This window comes from Antechinus flavipes, chromosome 6 (assembly GCF_016432865.1).
Source record: "Antechinus flavipes isolate AdamAnt ecotype Samford, QLD, Australia chromosome 6, AdamAnt_v2, whole genome shotgun sequence".
NCBI lineage: Eukaryota > Metazoa > Chordata > Mammalia > Dasyuromorphia > Dasyuridae > Antechinus > Antechinus flavipes.
The window spans coordinates 168,383,684-168,401,239 of record NC_067403.1 but is presented as its reverse complement, the minus strand read 5'-3'; positions in this window follow the sequence as shown (position 1 = coordinate 168,401,239).

Sequence of the window (17,556 nt, the reverse complement as noted above, 5' to 3'; positions counted from 1 at the left end):
CCTCTGACATTGGTACAGTTGCCTTTATTTCTATTCACCTTTTTCTCATGTTGTCTCATAGCTACCTAAACTTATATTGCTGTGTAGATGAAAGAACACTTGTCTAGAAGTCAGAAGAACTGGGTTTTTTAATCCCATCTCTGCCTAGGGAAAGACAGGAAACTTGGACTTTAGTCTCAGCTCTGCTACCACCTTGTTTTGTGACTTTGCACTAAATTACAAGGAGGCTCTATTTCCTCATCTCTAAAATAAAGGTAGGAAATAAACTCCTTTCAGGGCTCACCTCAAAAATTATTTCCTTGAAGATGTTTTTCCCGTCTCCCCCATTGACAATGGCATCATCCAAAATAATGTTTCATTTATTTTGCATACAAATGAGTTAGTTAACCCCCAGTGATCTGTGGGATCTTGACCCTGGTGGGCCATTTATGTTCTGGCTCAAAGATGAACAACTTGACACTTCAAGATCTTGCAGCAAGAGGGGGGTAGGTCCCTCATTACAGTTTCAAGGGAAAGGACAATATCAAATCTATGTAGGAGAGAACTATCTTCTAAGCCAAAAAGAGTTGCCCTGTCAATAGAGCTTAAAAAAATGACTCCGTCTTCTGAAGGAGAGAGTGAAGAGCCAAGGAGGACATGAAATGTCAAATCAGTAATTCTGCAAAATACTTTATGATTGGAATGAATTCATCCATAAAATCAAAGTGGAGAGTCTCATTATTAGGAAGCAGAATGCAGCTATATAGTGTTTACAAGAATCATACCTGAAGCAAAAAGATACAGATAGTTAAAATAAGAAGCTCATTCAAAGTTTATTAAGCATGAGATGTACTAAGCAGAGATGGTAATCATATCCTCAGAACATGAGAGAAAAAAAATATATATATAACTACAATATACTTAAGTTCATCATAGATAATGAATCAATATCAATATTTCACATATGCACACTGAATGGTATAACATCTAAATAATTAATGGAAAAATTAACCTAATTACAGGGAGGAAAATAAAATCATAATAGTGGAGACTCCTTCAGATCTAGGTAAGTCTAACAAAAAAAAGGCAAGAAAAATGTTAAGGCCCTCAATAAAATTTTAGGTATTTTGGAACTTGGAAATGATTGATTGAGAACAGAAAGGAATATACATTCCTTATTTCTTAGTTGAGCCTTTATAAAAATTGATCATGGATTAGGGCATAAAAATCTCACAAACAAATGCATAAAATATTAAACATATTTTTAAGAGTATATCAAAAATTATAAGCAATGGAGTTTTAAAGACAGGATCAAATCAATTGGAAATAGATTTTAATTTAGTAATGAATAAGAAGGAAAATGCAAAAAGAACCTAGAGGATGTTTGAAGACAGAGTCTTGAGGGTACACCCACACATAGGTTAATAGGAAAAGATGAGTAATTGATAAAGAAAACTAAGAAGGATCAGTCTGAAATGTGGGAAGAAAACCTCAAAAGAATAGTGTTACAAAATCCCAGAGAGGACAGAATATTTAGAAGGAGGGGTTGATCAACCATGTCAAATGTTGTTTGGTGACTAAAAAGATAAAAAATGATGTGGGGAAAAAAAAACAAATGATAGAATTGATAGAAAATTATGAGACATATGCTCTTGCTACATGAAATAAACAAATGATGAAAACGTAAACTACCAGAGTAACAGAACAAGAAATAAAGAATTTGAAATACAATTTCAGGAGAAAAAAATGAATAAGACATAAAATAAACTCTCAAAGGAGTCCCACTTGCTAACTCTTCAGGAATAGATAGATTTACTAGTAAATTTTATCAGATGTTCAGATGTCTAACAGCTGCTGATATGGGACCATGTGCTCAAAAGAACAATCATGGCTGGTTATATATAATTGGGATTCAGCTAAATAGAGAAGATAGTTAGCAACATGGATGCTCATGCGATCACTAAAAAGGAATATGTAGAGAGAGAATAGAGGATGGTCCAAACAGAGTAGCAGGGTAAATACACATATCAGCTAAGGGACAGGAATCATGAATCCCCAAAGGAGATTAAAAAGGATTAGTCTTAAAGGTAGGAAGAAAAACCACAACAGAAGAGTTACAGACACACAGAGACAGATGCAGTTACAGACAGACAGACAGACAGACAGACACACACACACACACACACACACACACACACACACACACCTAGAGAGAATAGAGTATTCAAAAGGAAGGATTATTAAACTATGTCAAATGCTATATTGGAGTCAAGAAGGATGGAGAATGAGAAACCACTGGGTTTAGCGATGAGATCATTGGTGACTTTGGAGGGAACAGTTTCAATCTGATGGTGGGAACAGGAGCCAGATTTCAAGGAGTTGAGAAGAGAGTGAGAGGTGAGGAAAGAGGAAACAATGAATGTAGACAACTTTTCCTAGGAATTTAGTTATAAAAAGGGAGAAATAGGGGCAGCTAGGTGGTGTAGTGGATAGAGCACTAGTCCTGAAGTCAGGAAGATTCAAGTTTAAATCTGAACTCAGACTCAATACGTCCTAGCTGTGTGACCCTGGGCAAATCACTTAATCCTATTACCTCAAAAAAAGGGAGAGAGATATGGGATGATTGCTGAAGGTATAGGGTCAAGAGAAGATTTTTCAAAGATAAGGAGATCTGTGCAGATATGAAATCAACAAAACAGAAAAGGAGCTCATAGATAACAAGCAATTGAAAATTAGGGAGATAGAAGGGGTGATCCAAGGAGCAGGAGAAAGTTGGCATCAAGGACACAAATAGAAGTATCATCCTTGGTAAGGAGGTTTACTTTATTCCCTGGAGTTAAAACAAAGCAAAAGAAGTTGGGGTAGTGGGAAGTAATGTTGGGATGATGTGATGTATTCAATTGGGGAGAAGAGTTTATGTTGAATGGGCTCAACTTTTTGAGTGATTTGACAAAGTGCTCTGTTGATAAAGGAAAAGTGGGGCTAAAGGTTCCACCAAGATGAATAAGATTTTGAAGACCTTTTGTAGGGAGTAGGATAGAAAATAAATCAGGGAAAGGGAAAAGAAGTTGGAAGTACTTCACCATGATGAGCCAACAAAGAAGACCTTTGGTGAAGGTTTGTTGATGAAATTTAACAAACTAATTTTAAATCTTTATATAGCTTCTAAAAAATATTATAAGTTGTCCAGTTGGTGAAAGTGTGAATAGATAATTTATCAGAAAAAGATTTGAAGTCTCTATGTTGCCAACTCAATGTAAGTCAACAGTGTGTGATCTAGTTGTCAAAAAATGAGTAATGCTATCCTAGACAACATTAAAAGAAGTATGGCATTCAGGACCAAGAAAGTGAGAGCCCCTTTCTACTCAGCCTGCCCTGTTCAGACTACACACACCTGGAAGGTTTGGGATAGTTTGAGGCACTATATTTCAGGAAAAAAATATTGATAGACTAGAAATACCTCAGAGGAGATCTCTTTGGAAGTTGAATGTCCCCAATCCTTGCCATCTAACACCTGGACAAAGGATTTGGGGATGTTTAACTTGTAAAAGGAAAGAATTAAGATTGTCTTAAAATATTTAAAAGGATTAGATTTGTTCTTTTTATACCTAGAGGGCAGAATGAGGAAATGAGAAACCTTAGAAGTGTAGATTTCAGTTTGATATAAGGAAAATCTAATTGAGAATTACAGTTATTCGCAACATATTTAACATATATAGGACTGCTTGCCATCTAGGGGAGGGGATGGAGGGAGGGAGGGGAAAAATCGGAACAGAAGCGAGTGCAAGGGATAATGTTGTAAAAAAAAATTACCCTGGCATGGTTTCTGTCAATAAAAAGTTATTATAAAATTAAAAAAAAGAATTATAGTTATTTCATAGTGGTATGGACTTGTATGAGAAGCAAGGATGGAGGTACTCGCCATATTAGAGATCTTCACATTAAGATGCTCTCCTAAGAACTTAAAAAGCCCATTGTATGTTGTCTAGTGTAGAACCCATTGTATGTTGTCTAATATGTTGTCTAGTGTAGAGCTTCTTAAACTTTTTCCACTTCAAACCCCTTTTTGCCCAAGAAAGTTTTATGTGCTTCTGAGCACATAGGGCATATACATTTGGTATTTATATTTTTGGTATAAAATTATAGGTATATAAAATTGGTATACAAATCAAACATTTATTGATGATAAGTCATAATTTTGTGATCCCCATGTTCAGCTATAAGATTTCATATGAAGTCATGATTCATAGTTTAAGAAGCTGGAGTCTAGTAGATCCTAGCTTTTGCTGACTTCCAATATCCTTCTTGCTCAGACAGTCCATGTGATCTTGAAATCTTTTGTTATTTTTTTTAGCTATCAGCTTTGTATAGGAAGGTGATCCCAACTGAGTAATTTATATGAATGTGTAATTTTTTTCCCAAATGATTCTTCTCCACTTAATAATTGCTTAAGAGCATCTCTAATTGTCTCAAGACAATTATCTCTCAAGAGATAATAAAAATTCATATTTGTTTCAACCTATAAATTCTATAATTTCATTAGTTTTTTTGTAATGGATTGTAGTGAAATCAGAGAAATGATGATTTAGTGTCTTATGCTGGGAATCACTCTTTCAGGATTTGTTCCTAATCCTGAAATAAATAATTAATTTCTAATAATACCTTAATCTCAGATCACTTTTATTCAATCCCAATGACCCCACTAAAATTGTTCCTATTTCAGTGGGGTCATTGGAATTGAATAAAAGTGGTCTGAGATTGAGGTATTATTAGATAGGCAATCTCTCCTGTATTTCTTTCTTAAGAATGAACAAATAGTGTGTGTGTGTGTGTGTGTGTGTGTGTGCGTGTGTGTGTGTGTGAAAGATGTCTAACACTGTACAAAGATAGCAGGCCACAACCATCTTTGTTGTGTTTACAAAGTACAAATATACTAGATCTCTCTCAATATTCAATCTCTCATAAAGCAGTTTTGGGGATAAGTTGATTTCTTCATCTCTGTTTTTCTCTGCTTTTGAATATTGGTTATCACTCTACACAACAGTCCAATCAGCAATTGGAGTCCTTAAGCAATATTCGATCTGTCCCATGTGGCTGACTGGCGTCATCTTACAAGTGTCTCTCAAGGATGATAAACTCTTTTAATGCATGACTTGCAAAATTCTAGCCTTTGGTCCTCCCATGTGTCTCATTGACACATCTTCTTTTCTTCAGACTGAAGCAGATGGAATTATTTTCTTTTATTAATTGATTTTAGGATTTAGAAAAAGGCTTCCGAATGCATAGCATTCAGTAGCTCTAGTAAAGATACAAATCATCATACAAAAAAACCCTAGATTTCTGAAACAGATGAGTTAAGGGGCAAATACTTATATTTTGTTTCTTTAAGTTATAAAAGCCTTTGTGGTAGATTTTCATTAACTAGTTTCAATGGCCTACTTGCAATATCTAGTCAGAAATTAATATTTAAATTCACATTATGTTTTCAGTATTGTACAAAACTATGCAGATATAAATACAAGCAAAAACTCAAAAGCAATTCCTGTTCTCAAGGAGCTTAATTCTAATGAGTGAAGACAGCACATAAAAGGGAACTGAAAAGCAAAGGAGGGAATCTGGCCAAGTATGGATAATAAACAATGGCTGCTCTAGGCCCTTCCTTAAAATAAAGGCCTTAAGAAGAATTCATCAATAGGAGGAGGCCTAAGAAATGGAGAGAGAAGGCAGCTAAAGCATGGTGGCTATATCTGGAAAATAGATCAAACATAATTTAATTCAAAAAAGGTGTAATTTATACCTAATTTTTAAAGGTACATTTGCAATAAAGTGAAAGAGGAGTATGTTGCAATATTTGGACTTTATTCTTTCCTTTGCTAAGAAAAAAAAAAAAACTTCAACAATCCAAATATAAATTTCTGGTGTTACATGTTTTCTAAAACTTGGATGCACATTACAAATGAATAAGGAAAATACTTAGAATTCCTTAAAACTTGAAAATAGAAGTTACTACTTAAGGATCAGTACTTTGACAGTAAGAGAAATAAGAAAATGATTTCTTTTTAGTTTTATCCCAATTCACTTTTCTTTCAATCAGTAGATATTGTAACCTGTCCACATGGTCCTAAGCATTTTGGTCACACAAGAAGGTCAAGGGACTTTCCAACATAGTCTTTGACCACCTTTTATACCTTTTTGCAGTCTCACTTCATATTATGTTTATATGTCTCCAATTCCTTATTAAGATATTACCTCCTTTAATACAAGTACTGTGTCACAGTAACCTTTGCATCCTCTTCAGCTTACAGCGTTGTGCCTTGCACAAAGTAGACATTTAATCAGTGTTGCTAAGGGAATGAATGAATAAGTATGGCTTAATATGGGTAGCTCTTCATTTTCTAGTGTTTAATTTTTCTGTGTTTAATGACTGGACCAATTGCTTCCTTTTGATGCTTCTACTTGTTAAAGATGAGCAAAATAGGGAATTAGGATACATTTTCTCAGTGTTTCTGATATTTAACATGAATCATTCCAATTATGCAAGATTCTTTTAAAAGCAAATGAATGGAGTTACTGGTATAGTCAGTCAATAAATATTTATTAAACCCTTACCACATATTGTATAGATGTGACAGCTCAAACGCTGTCTAGTCTAACTCCCTCATTTTATAGACAAGAAAAATGAGACTGAGTGATTAGCTCAAAGCCATTTAATATAACTCCTTTATTTCACAGAAGAAAAGTGACTAGCCTAAAATCATACAGGGAGCAAGTATTAGGTTGGGTTTGAGACCAGATCTGACTCCTGAGTAATTACATTTTCTGCTGCACCAAATTGCTTCCATTGCAGTTTTACTGATCTTATCACTTGGTGTTTGAGCAGTAGAAGAAGACTACCATAATAGAACATGGCTGTTCAGAGCAGTTACTCACCATTCCCATTTTGGGCTGATGTAAAATAATTTGCTGCTCTTTGCTTAGGAGATCCCCCTTACTGGAGCAGAGATGCTACGATCAGCAGTGCTCCCTCTCCCCAAGAGTTAAGGCTTGTTGCTGGAGGTCACATCCGTGGGCACTTTCTGTCATTCATTTGCTCAGAGTACACTTTTCATTGGCCAGAGTTCAGCCTCTGCTGATTAGAGGTCTAAATATGTTTACTGTCTGCCCAGGCCTTGTAGATTCTATGTTAAGGGGTTAAAGTATAATCATCCTAGCCATCAACCCTGTAAGCAGAGGATGGTCTGATTCAATATGGTGACAGGGCTGCTTGGAGTTAAGTGGCTTTCTAGTTGGTGCTTTGCAAATAGATTAAATAAGGAACTCGGGTGTTCTAAATACAACAAAAGTGACCATAATCTCTAGGGGAGGTATTACTGAAGGTGACATGTTAATTCCAAATCAATGTTACCAAATCCTCTCAATTTTCTTTCTGAGTATTTCTGTTCTTTTTCTCTTTTGCTTGGTTACTGCTTCCAATCTTGCCCAGGCCCTCTTTAATTACTTCATCCTGTGATCCTTGAAATGATTTCCTTTTGTCTTCCCTTGTCTTATTTATCCTACACCTTGCTAGAAGGTTAATCTTCATGTTTTCATCAAGTCACTCCTTTGTTTAACACCTTCACTGGCAGAAAAAATTCTGCAATCTTCAGTCTGGTATTCAAGAACTCCCATTAAAAAAGACCCCAGTCCATCTTTTAAGCTCAATTACAGCAATCCTCTGAGATTCAAGCTAGTTCAATTATTTCTAATATTGTTAGTTTATTCAAGATGTGAAATAGGAGATTATGAAATTAATGTCAGCTTCTAAAGCTTCCTTCTCATTACGCAAAATGCTTTTTAAAATTCTTTATGATGCTTTATGAAATTAGCTATTATTCAATAACCTTTTTGCTTATTTGTCTATAGTGGGCACTTAATAATTCTTTGTTGATTTTAATTTTATTAGAAAGTGCTAGATAACAAAGCTTTTTTGGGGGTTATTTTGGTTACTTTCCAAACAAATAATTCCTCCCTTTTTTTTTAGATTTTTTTAGATTTTTTATATTTACAAAGACATCTGCATAAATTATCAAGTGACCAGAAAATAAAATCTGAAGAGAAAGGTTAAAAGAAGTAGAATTATATATAATATCTCTCATCTCACTATCTTGCCTATTATAGGTGCCAAATTGATTTTTGTACAATGAATGACTTTGGGAAAAGAGATCCTAGCTCTGAAGATCTACTACTGAGACCATCTACCAGGGGTCCTCAAACTTTTTAAATAGAGGGATAGTTCACTGTCCCTCAGACTGTTGGAGGGCAGGACTATAGTAAAAACAAAAACTTTGTTTTGTGGGCCTTTAAATAAAGAAACTTCATAGCCCTGGGTGAGGGGGATAATCATCCTCAGCTACCACATATGGCCCGCGGGCCATAATTTGAGGACCCCTGAATTATTCTAGACCAATTTTTCCTTTACATCAGGAGTGGGAAACCTTTTTTCTGCCAAGGACCATTTGGATATTTATAACATCTTTTGTGGTTCATAAAAAATTATCAATTTAAGAACTCAAGCAGTGAGAGGTTATTGTAGCTAGCTTTTAGCTCATCCTCATCTGCCATTGCTTTGGCAGGATCAGACAAATGATTTTATGGCCTGCAAGTTCGATATTCTCCACCTGTTCCTTATAGAGGCCTAAGAAGGTAAAATTCAGACAGGTTAAATACCTGGTGTGGGATTTGAATCCTCTGAGCAGAGGGCACTGTACTACATTGTCTATTAAAGGGTTGTTTGAAATATCTTTCTGATTTTCATAGATTCAGAATTTCATTGATGATTCAACAGTGCAGATGGAAATCTATCTAAGCCTTTTCATCCTGTATAATTTTTGTTCTTAGCTATAAATTCTTCCTAGGGAATTCACCCAATGTGTTTTCCTGTATGTAGCTCATTGGTTATTCTTCATTTTTACCAACTCTTCCTCATCATACAGCTCTCTGATGATGTCCTTAATACCACTTCTACAGAGGGAAAGCAAGAGAGCGACGATAATTGGATTAGTGAAAGGAAAGAGAATCAGTAAATAAATGATTAGAAGAGTTTTCATAACAAAATGAGTTATAGAACCTATATAGAAATCTCAGTACTAGTGATTAGACTCTGCAACTTTGAATAAGAGATTGGGCCAGTATAAGAGTTAGTTTCTGAGGGCATCTTGGCTTTCTATCCTTATCCATTTCCCGAGCTGTTCCACTAGAAATATGAAAAGTCAAGGCAATTTAAAAGTCATTTTCAAATAAAAACAAAAGATCTTTCCTGCCCTCTAGCATCTCACAGTCTAATGAGGCAACTACATTCCAACAATTTAGTACAAAGACACCTAAGTTGAATGACTTCATTCTCACAACTAGACAGGCAAGAGATTGAATTTATTTAGGATGAGGGATTTCCTATTCTCATCTCCCACCCATTCCTGAATTCATAATTTCCTGATTCCCTAAATCACTGGCTTTGATTGTAAAGGCTTCCTGTTGCTGATATTTAAGAAAATAGGTTTCACCCACAATTATTGCAGCATTTGTGTGTAGCACCTAAGCCCAGCAAAGCTTTAGAAGTCTTAGGTGAAGGACTGGAGAGCAATATAGAATCATGATTGTGTTGATAACAAATTATCACTCTAGAGTCTTTTACTTTCTCAGCTTCCTTAGACCCCTGGCCAATTATGATGTCTGCAATAGAAAAATTCTTCCTTTCCAACATGCTATTATACTATGTCCATTTGGGTCAGCCATCTAAGTTGCATGGGATGTTTTGGGTCAAGCTGTGGGGGAAAGATATGGACAAGAGGTGACTGTGGGAACTGAGGAGGCAAGAGTCATGCATCGAGGCATATTTCTACCAGGAAAACATCTAAAGAACTTATTTCCCACCATTATTCTCCAGGCTAATAGGACGTTTCAGAGAAATCTTATAATCATGGTCTTTCTGGGTGAGGAGTCTTGGCAAAAAAGTTCTTCAAAATGGGAAGTGATATTGTGAGAACTGGAAGTGGGGGAGCAAGTTAATATAAGTGGCAAGACTTGAAATGATGACAAGCAAAGGAGTGCAGTTTGGTATACTGAGCTTTAGTACTGCAAATCAAAAATCTAAAATCCTGTGATGATAACTACAGAGCTAAGATGAGGGATTTCATCTATTTTTTTCAGCCCATCTCCAAAAGAAGACTACAAGAAAAAGAAGATGGCATTCTACTCCAAGTTTCTGCCAATCATATCACAAGTTTAAAAATGAATGTTATGACTTCTATTATTCTGGAGTAATTTCAAGGACTGAAATAAAATTATATTATGACTCTCCTAGAAATATAGGTTGTCTTTGTCTACTCTTTTTCTTTCTTTTGAGCCTTCATATAACTGTTTCTTCCTCTTCCCTTGCCCAGTTACTTAAGGGTTTAATCTTGAGAAATTAATTATAGAATGATAGAATTTGAAAGTTGGAAGCTATCTTAGCAGACCTCATTTAACTCACTTATGAAAGGAATTCTCATGATAATGTATCTGACAAATGTTAATAAATTTCTGCTTGAAAATCTCCAAGAAGAGGGAACCCACCATCACTCTAGGCAATCCTATTCCATTTTTGGACAGTTCTAATTATTAGAAAAGTTTTCCTGTTAGCAAGTTTAAATTGTCTTTTTTGCAACTTTCACCCATTGCTCTGGGACCAAACAGAAGAAATTTTATGTGCCAAATACTTGAACATAGTTTTCATTTCCAGTTTATTTTCTAGTTTTTACCCATATCCTTCTGAAATTGTGCTACTAAGAACTGAACTCTGCCTGACAAGGGGCAGAGTACAGAGGAACTCATGCCCCTTAATCTCTAAAAGCTATACTTCTCTTACAGCAGCCCAAGATTGCATTAGCTGCTTTGGCTGTCACATCATATTGCTGACTCATGTTGAGCTTGCTGTCCACTAAAACCCCCAGGTAATTTTTTCCCCAGAATGACTGCTACCTCTCCGTGTTTTTCTCATCTTGTACTTGTGAAATTGAAAATTTATACTCAAAGATAAGACTTTATATTCATTCCCAATGAATTTCATCTTATTAGATTCACCCCAAGGCTCAACTTGTCAAGATGCTTTTCAATCCTGTTTCTCTCACACAACTTTCTGCCATTTGAAACTCTAATAATCATATCATCTTAATCAAACTGGATGATAAAAATACTAAACAGTGCAAGACCAATCGTATATCCCTGGGATTCTTCCTTGGAGACCTCCTGCCATGTTGACATCAAACCAAAAATGACTCCTAGTGGAGTCTAATCAGTTCTTATTCTTTTTAAACTCATATATTTTCATCTTCTTCAGAAGGATAGTATGAAATACTTTATAAGCCATGCTAATATCTAGGTAAATTCTATTCATAGTATTTCACTTATCTATTAGTTACTAATGCTATCAAAAAAAAAAAAAAAAAAAGAAAATGAGTTTAACCTGACATGACCTATTCTGGATGAAACCTTATTAGCTCTTTGTAACTACTACTTCCCTTTCTACATATTTGCCAGAATTTTCCCAGTAATGGAAGTCAAGCTCACTGGCATATAGTTTTTTCTCCTCTTTTTTGGAAAATCTGGATGACAGTTGTTCTTCTCTAATCTTGTATTATCTTTTTCATTTCCCATGATTAATATTCCCTGTGCAATGGCTTAAATCTTTTGAAGAAAACATTTATAAGAAAACAGAAACTCTTACCCTTATGAAAAGGGGAATTTCAATGTTAGAAAAAGTCAGCAAAAAGAAGACAATCTGGTTTTGTTCTCTGTGCCAGAGATCATTAAGACAGGAAAAGAAGAAAGATGCCTTGAAGTGGGTTATTATTTCAAGTATGACATATTATTCTGGCTTGTGATTATCAAGCTCACATGAGCCATTTTATGGTGTATGTGAGTCTCAAAGGGTAAAAGCATACTTTTTGTGCATAAACACTAAGCAAACAGTGTTGCTTTAGGACACTCAGCAAAGTTATCAGATCTGGGCTGAGCTTAAAAAAAAAAGTTTTAATTCTTAAATGATTCAGGTTTTCATCTACACAGCCAGTATCAATCACCAAGTTTCAAGAATGAAAATAATTCTGTAATTATGCCAAACCATTTTGGAAAGGGTTTTGAGGGAGGGAATAGGTGCTTTATTTATTACAATATCATCTGAAAGGGTCAGCTACAGATCAACAAATGTTTTACAAATTCTGTTTACCAAAAGAATCCTTCCATTTGAAGAAAGACTAGTGGGGATTTTTCAGGGGTATAGATGATATGCAGAAAATAGGACCAGTTCTCCACAAGCAAGTTTAGTCGAAGTCCCCACCATAGGAACTGTCTGATGGGGTACTGAAAACTGCTTCTGGTCTCTTCCCAAGAGCTCTGCTAGAAATGAGCTGGAGAAATGATGGTCTCCTAAGGCACATACCCTGTGCAGCCAGTGGTAGTCTCAAGCTCCCAGCAGCTCTTGAAGGCCAAGAAAGATTCATTTTCTATAAAGAAAGGCCCCTTCAGACTGATAGTGCTTCATGAAACTAGCATAGGAATACTGCTTTAACTTTGTGCAGTGTTAGCAAAAATGCACTGGTCCTTGAATAAATAATCATGTTTGTTAATGCTAGGGTCAATGTTTGTTTCTAGATACTGTCTATTTCATGACGTGACTTTTATGCCAATATTTAGTAGACCTGCTGAGTGAGAGGTTTGGGCTTATCATTGAATCCATTAGCTTTAAAGATATTAAAGACTGAATTTATTAGATGTTGCAGTTTTAGTAAATTAAGAATAAACCCAAAACTTCACATAGACTAGGAATATGCTTATTGAGGTCCAGAAATAGGTGCTACTGTTATGAAAACTCTACATGTTTGAATTAGAGAAACCAATTGGAAGGAAGGAAGATGGTTGGAAGAATTAAAGATTCCATAAATAGAGCAGTAACATTTTGGATGATGAATGCTATCGTCAACATTGGCATTAAACCATAATAGTCTCTCTAGGGCAGAAAGAGATGCATGATTTTGTATGTTGATTTTTTTTTGTTATTGACATTCATTATTCTTATAAGAGACAAATGCTTCAATTTTTATTCCTACTCTTTAATAAGGGCTTCAAGAGGAGATGATGTGTAAGATCTTAATAAACATACTTTAAATGGAAGCAAATATTTTTTCTTTGAATTATTGAAAAAACACATCAACAGAAATTTTTTTTTTAACAGTTTAGACAAATTTAAAACACAATTCCTCAGGAACAAAGTCCACTTAAAATTTGGAATATAAATAAGCTTATTAGTTGCCCTTTTAAAAATATCAAATCTAATTATATAAAAAAGAAATTTTTTGTTAAATGCTTTTTTTAGAGCTTGAAAATTTAATGAATCATGACTCCCTTACTTGCTCATTGTGTTCCTTTGGATCATTGAGGCTTACTTTTTAGACTGTTATTTACATGCCAGGCAATTGATAATAAAGGACTTCAAAGTGCTTCTTGACATCATTCTTCTTCAGAGGCACTCAGTGTCCTTTTGATGTCTCCCAGGTGGCTCAGAGCTTCACCATGACACAAATTATTCAGAAAATTTCTAAAGCATCAATTTGGTCTTAAGTCCTCTGTATTTGTCATGCATATAGCTTTTTTAAATTTACAAGTACATATTTTGTTTTTCTTGATAGAACATAGCATCTCTGAAGGCTATTACTATTTTGATATTTTTTTTCTTTGTAAACCAATACAATGACCAGTGCTCACTTAATTTATACACTAAAATTTATCTTTATATATTTTGTTATTTCCCAATGATATTTAAAAACTTTTAATTCCAAAATCTTTCCTTCCATCTCTGACCCCTTGAGAAAGCAAGCAATATGATATTGACTATAAGTGTGAAGTCATGCAAAACATTTCCATATTAGCTATGTTGCAGAAGAAAACACATACACATACACAGAGAACACGAAAAAGAAAGAAAGGGAAAGAAGTATGCTTCAGTCTTCACTTAGAGGGCATCAGTTCTCTCTCTGTAAATTAATGTCATTCTTTTGTCATGGGTCCTTTGGAATTGTCTTGGATTATTTTTGGAATTGTCTAGGATTATTTTTTGGAATTGTATTATCAAGAGATCAGAATAGCTGTCTTTGCAGTTGAGTATCATTACAATATTGCTGGATTACTCGGTACAATAATCTGCTTGACATATAAATTGTATTTATATTGTAAATAAATATGCAGTATAAAGGATAGATATGTAATTTAAGAAAGGTAACACACTAATTTATTACTGTCCATTGAGCACATTAGGATGAAATTTTTTTTCTCTGAAATCATGATTACTGCATTAAAACACGTCATTGCTCAAAAGACAGTGGTTTATTCTCTGTCCTATGCAAACAGCATTCATGAATCATATGTGTAAAATGTAATAGATAGAGCTCTGGATCTAGTCAAGAAAACCTGAGTTCAAATTCTCCCTCAGACACTTGCTGACCATGTGATCCTAGGCAAGTTAGTTAATTTTTCCAAGCCTTGAGAAATAATTGCACCTATTTGCTAGGATTGTTGTGAGGATAACATGAGACAATAATTACAAAGTGCTTTGTAAATCTTACTTTATGCTAGCTACCATCATCATCATCATCATCATTATCAAAAATATATTTATGTATATTTTTGATATCTACAAAGACATCTACACAGACATCTAAATGCTTGTGAGGGCTACATGTTTGATATTCAGTAAAACTTCTGACAAAGTCTCTCACATTATTCTTGTGAACAGGATGTCAAGATCCAAAGAGTCAGTGTCAGCTTCAAAGGAAGTCTTGTGGAGGAGTGCCCCAGGGATCTGTCCTTGGTCCTGTGCTGTTCAACAATTTTATCAATGACTCACCCCAAAGCCATAGAAGAGACTCTGATGAAGTTTCAGATGATATGAAACTGAGATGGAGAGCTCATATGGACATATGTAGGGCATCTTAAATTTTTTCCACTCATGATCCCTTTGTGCCCAAGAAATTTTCATGTGATCCTGGGCTTATAGATATGTAAAATATGTATACAAATCAAACATTCACTAATAACAAATCATAATTTTGTGATATCCACATTCAGTTATGTGACTCCACAGGCATCATGACCCACAATTTAAGAAGTTTTTTGTTAAATGATGTAATCAGGCTCCACAATCAACTTGATAGGCTTGAAAAGATAGGTTGAATTGAATATTTTTGTGTGTGTATGTGGGTGGAGGTGCTGAGGCAATTGGGGTTAAGTGACTTGCCCAGGGTCACACAGTGTTAAGTGTCTGAGGCCAGATTTTAAATCAGGTCCTCCTAATTCCAGGGCTAGTGCTCTATCCACTGTACCACCGAGATACCACGACAGGAGGTTGAATGTAATAAGATGACACTGAACATGAACTGCTAGAAACTTTTTCCCTTGAGTTAAAAAAAATCAAAAGGATAGTGGGGTGGGGTGATTAGACAAGAGTTTATTCAGGTAAATACCTGGACTCTAATTTCAGTGGGATGAATGAATGGAGCACTGATAAAATGTTTACTATATGAAAAGCAAGAAAATACAAATGGAAAAGGAATCAAGGGGCTCACATTCTTATGAAAAAGATGACACATATGGAAGGTTTCATATGGAAATCAGATGGAAAGATGCCATGGTTTTTAGAATACAGTGGAAAAACAGATAGTAGCACCTCTTCTTTAATTCTGTTGCTACTAATACAATCAATTACCTTCTGATGTTGAATTGAGCTGATGATATAACATGGCAACCCAAAACATTATTGCTCCCTTACACTGAGAGGCACAGTGTTCAGAATGAGGGAGGTCATAGTTTTATTCTATTTTGTCCCATGTAGATGACATCTGGACTTCTATGAATCATTCTGAAACTCATATTTGAGGAATGACCTATACAATAATATTTAGCATAGTAACTGATCTTTATATCACACTTAAGGGTTTGCAAAGTGCTGTACATAAATTGTCATTTGTTATTCCCATTTTATAGAAAACTAAACTAAGTCTCAGACAAATTAAAGGCCTGTGCCATGAATGTGGTGGAAGTAGGATTCAAATCTAGAATTTCCTAGAATTTCAAGTCCAGTGCTCTTTTCACTACATCAGGAAAGTGAGAACCCTTCCAAAAGAGAGCAACAATAATAGTGAGGGAATTGACTGAAGAGACCAGAAAAGAGGGTATTATCAGGGTAGTGATAGCAACTACAAGTCTTTAAAGGGATTTTATGTTGATGTAGGAGTCATCTTATTATTTCTGCTGCCTTGGGCCTTAAATGGGAAGAATGGATGGAAATTCAGAAAGATAGATTTAGGCCTAATGAAAGAGAAAATTCTTTACAACTATAGCTGTTTGCAAGTAAAATTGATTTACTAGAGGTTTTTAAGCAAGGGCTAGATGACTACTTGTCCATGATGTCATAGATGATATTCTTAGATACAAATTAGACTAGCCTCTGGGATTCTGGGACTCTATGATTAGGTCTCCCAGAGTCAATCTAAACTTCTTGTAGAGGGAGAGTTAGCTACTAGAGTTAGCAATTGGCTTAAAGTAAAAATTTATTTTCCTTATTTATTTGTTTTTTTGTTTGTCTATTTATTTTTCCTATGGTTTTTCTTAGGGGCATAAAAGTATGTGGAGAAAGGATGCCTTTTTTCTTTTTGAGAGAGAGAAGTTCACCAGAAAAAATATATTTGTTTAGGTAGAATAATTAGATTAATGATTTTGATTGAATTGGTCATTCAAGTATGTCTTTAACTTGTTCCTTTTTTTTGCTCATTCTCCTCCTCTTCCCTTCTTCCTTTTCCCTGCCTCCTATTTTCTTCCCCTCTTCTCTAACCTATATCTATCCATAACTCCCCAAGAATATGAGCTTAGTGGCTCTCTTTATCTGTATTGCTGTGTCTCTCATGAATACTCAGATTGCTTCAGATTATTGAGGGGTATCTCAGCATTTTCAAAGTGATATGAGGTACCACCTGGTCATGTGGCTTTAAGCTTTTGATTTTTACTTCAGTGTTGCCAAGAGCATTATTACTGCCAATTATTTCAATTATTTTCTATCATCATTTCTAAGGATCACAAGTGAAGCCAAATTCAAGAATTAAAGTGAGTTACAGAAAGAGCAATTGCTTTTATGGGTCAGTCTGATATTGATGATGCAAATTTCTTGGATGTCTAGCTGTGTTCTAGATATTTTAATGCTACTCTTCCCCTTTGTTGCATCCTGGGCTATATGAGGACTTTTCAAACTCCAACACATTTTGAGTAAAGGTAGGAATAAATGACATAGAAGCCCCTCTAATCCTTTTGATTTGGTAATTTTTCTTCCATACTTTTATTACCATTATGTAAGATCAGCATTGCAAATGGATTGCCAAGGTACGTTTTGGAACTTAGGGCCCTTGTTCAAGCAGCTTTCCAACCCTAACTTTTGGCTTGGTTAAATTTTTACAACTATTGCAAACTAAAATGTCCAAATGGGAATCTAGGATAAAGGACATAGTACTGAATAAAAGG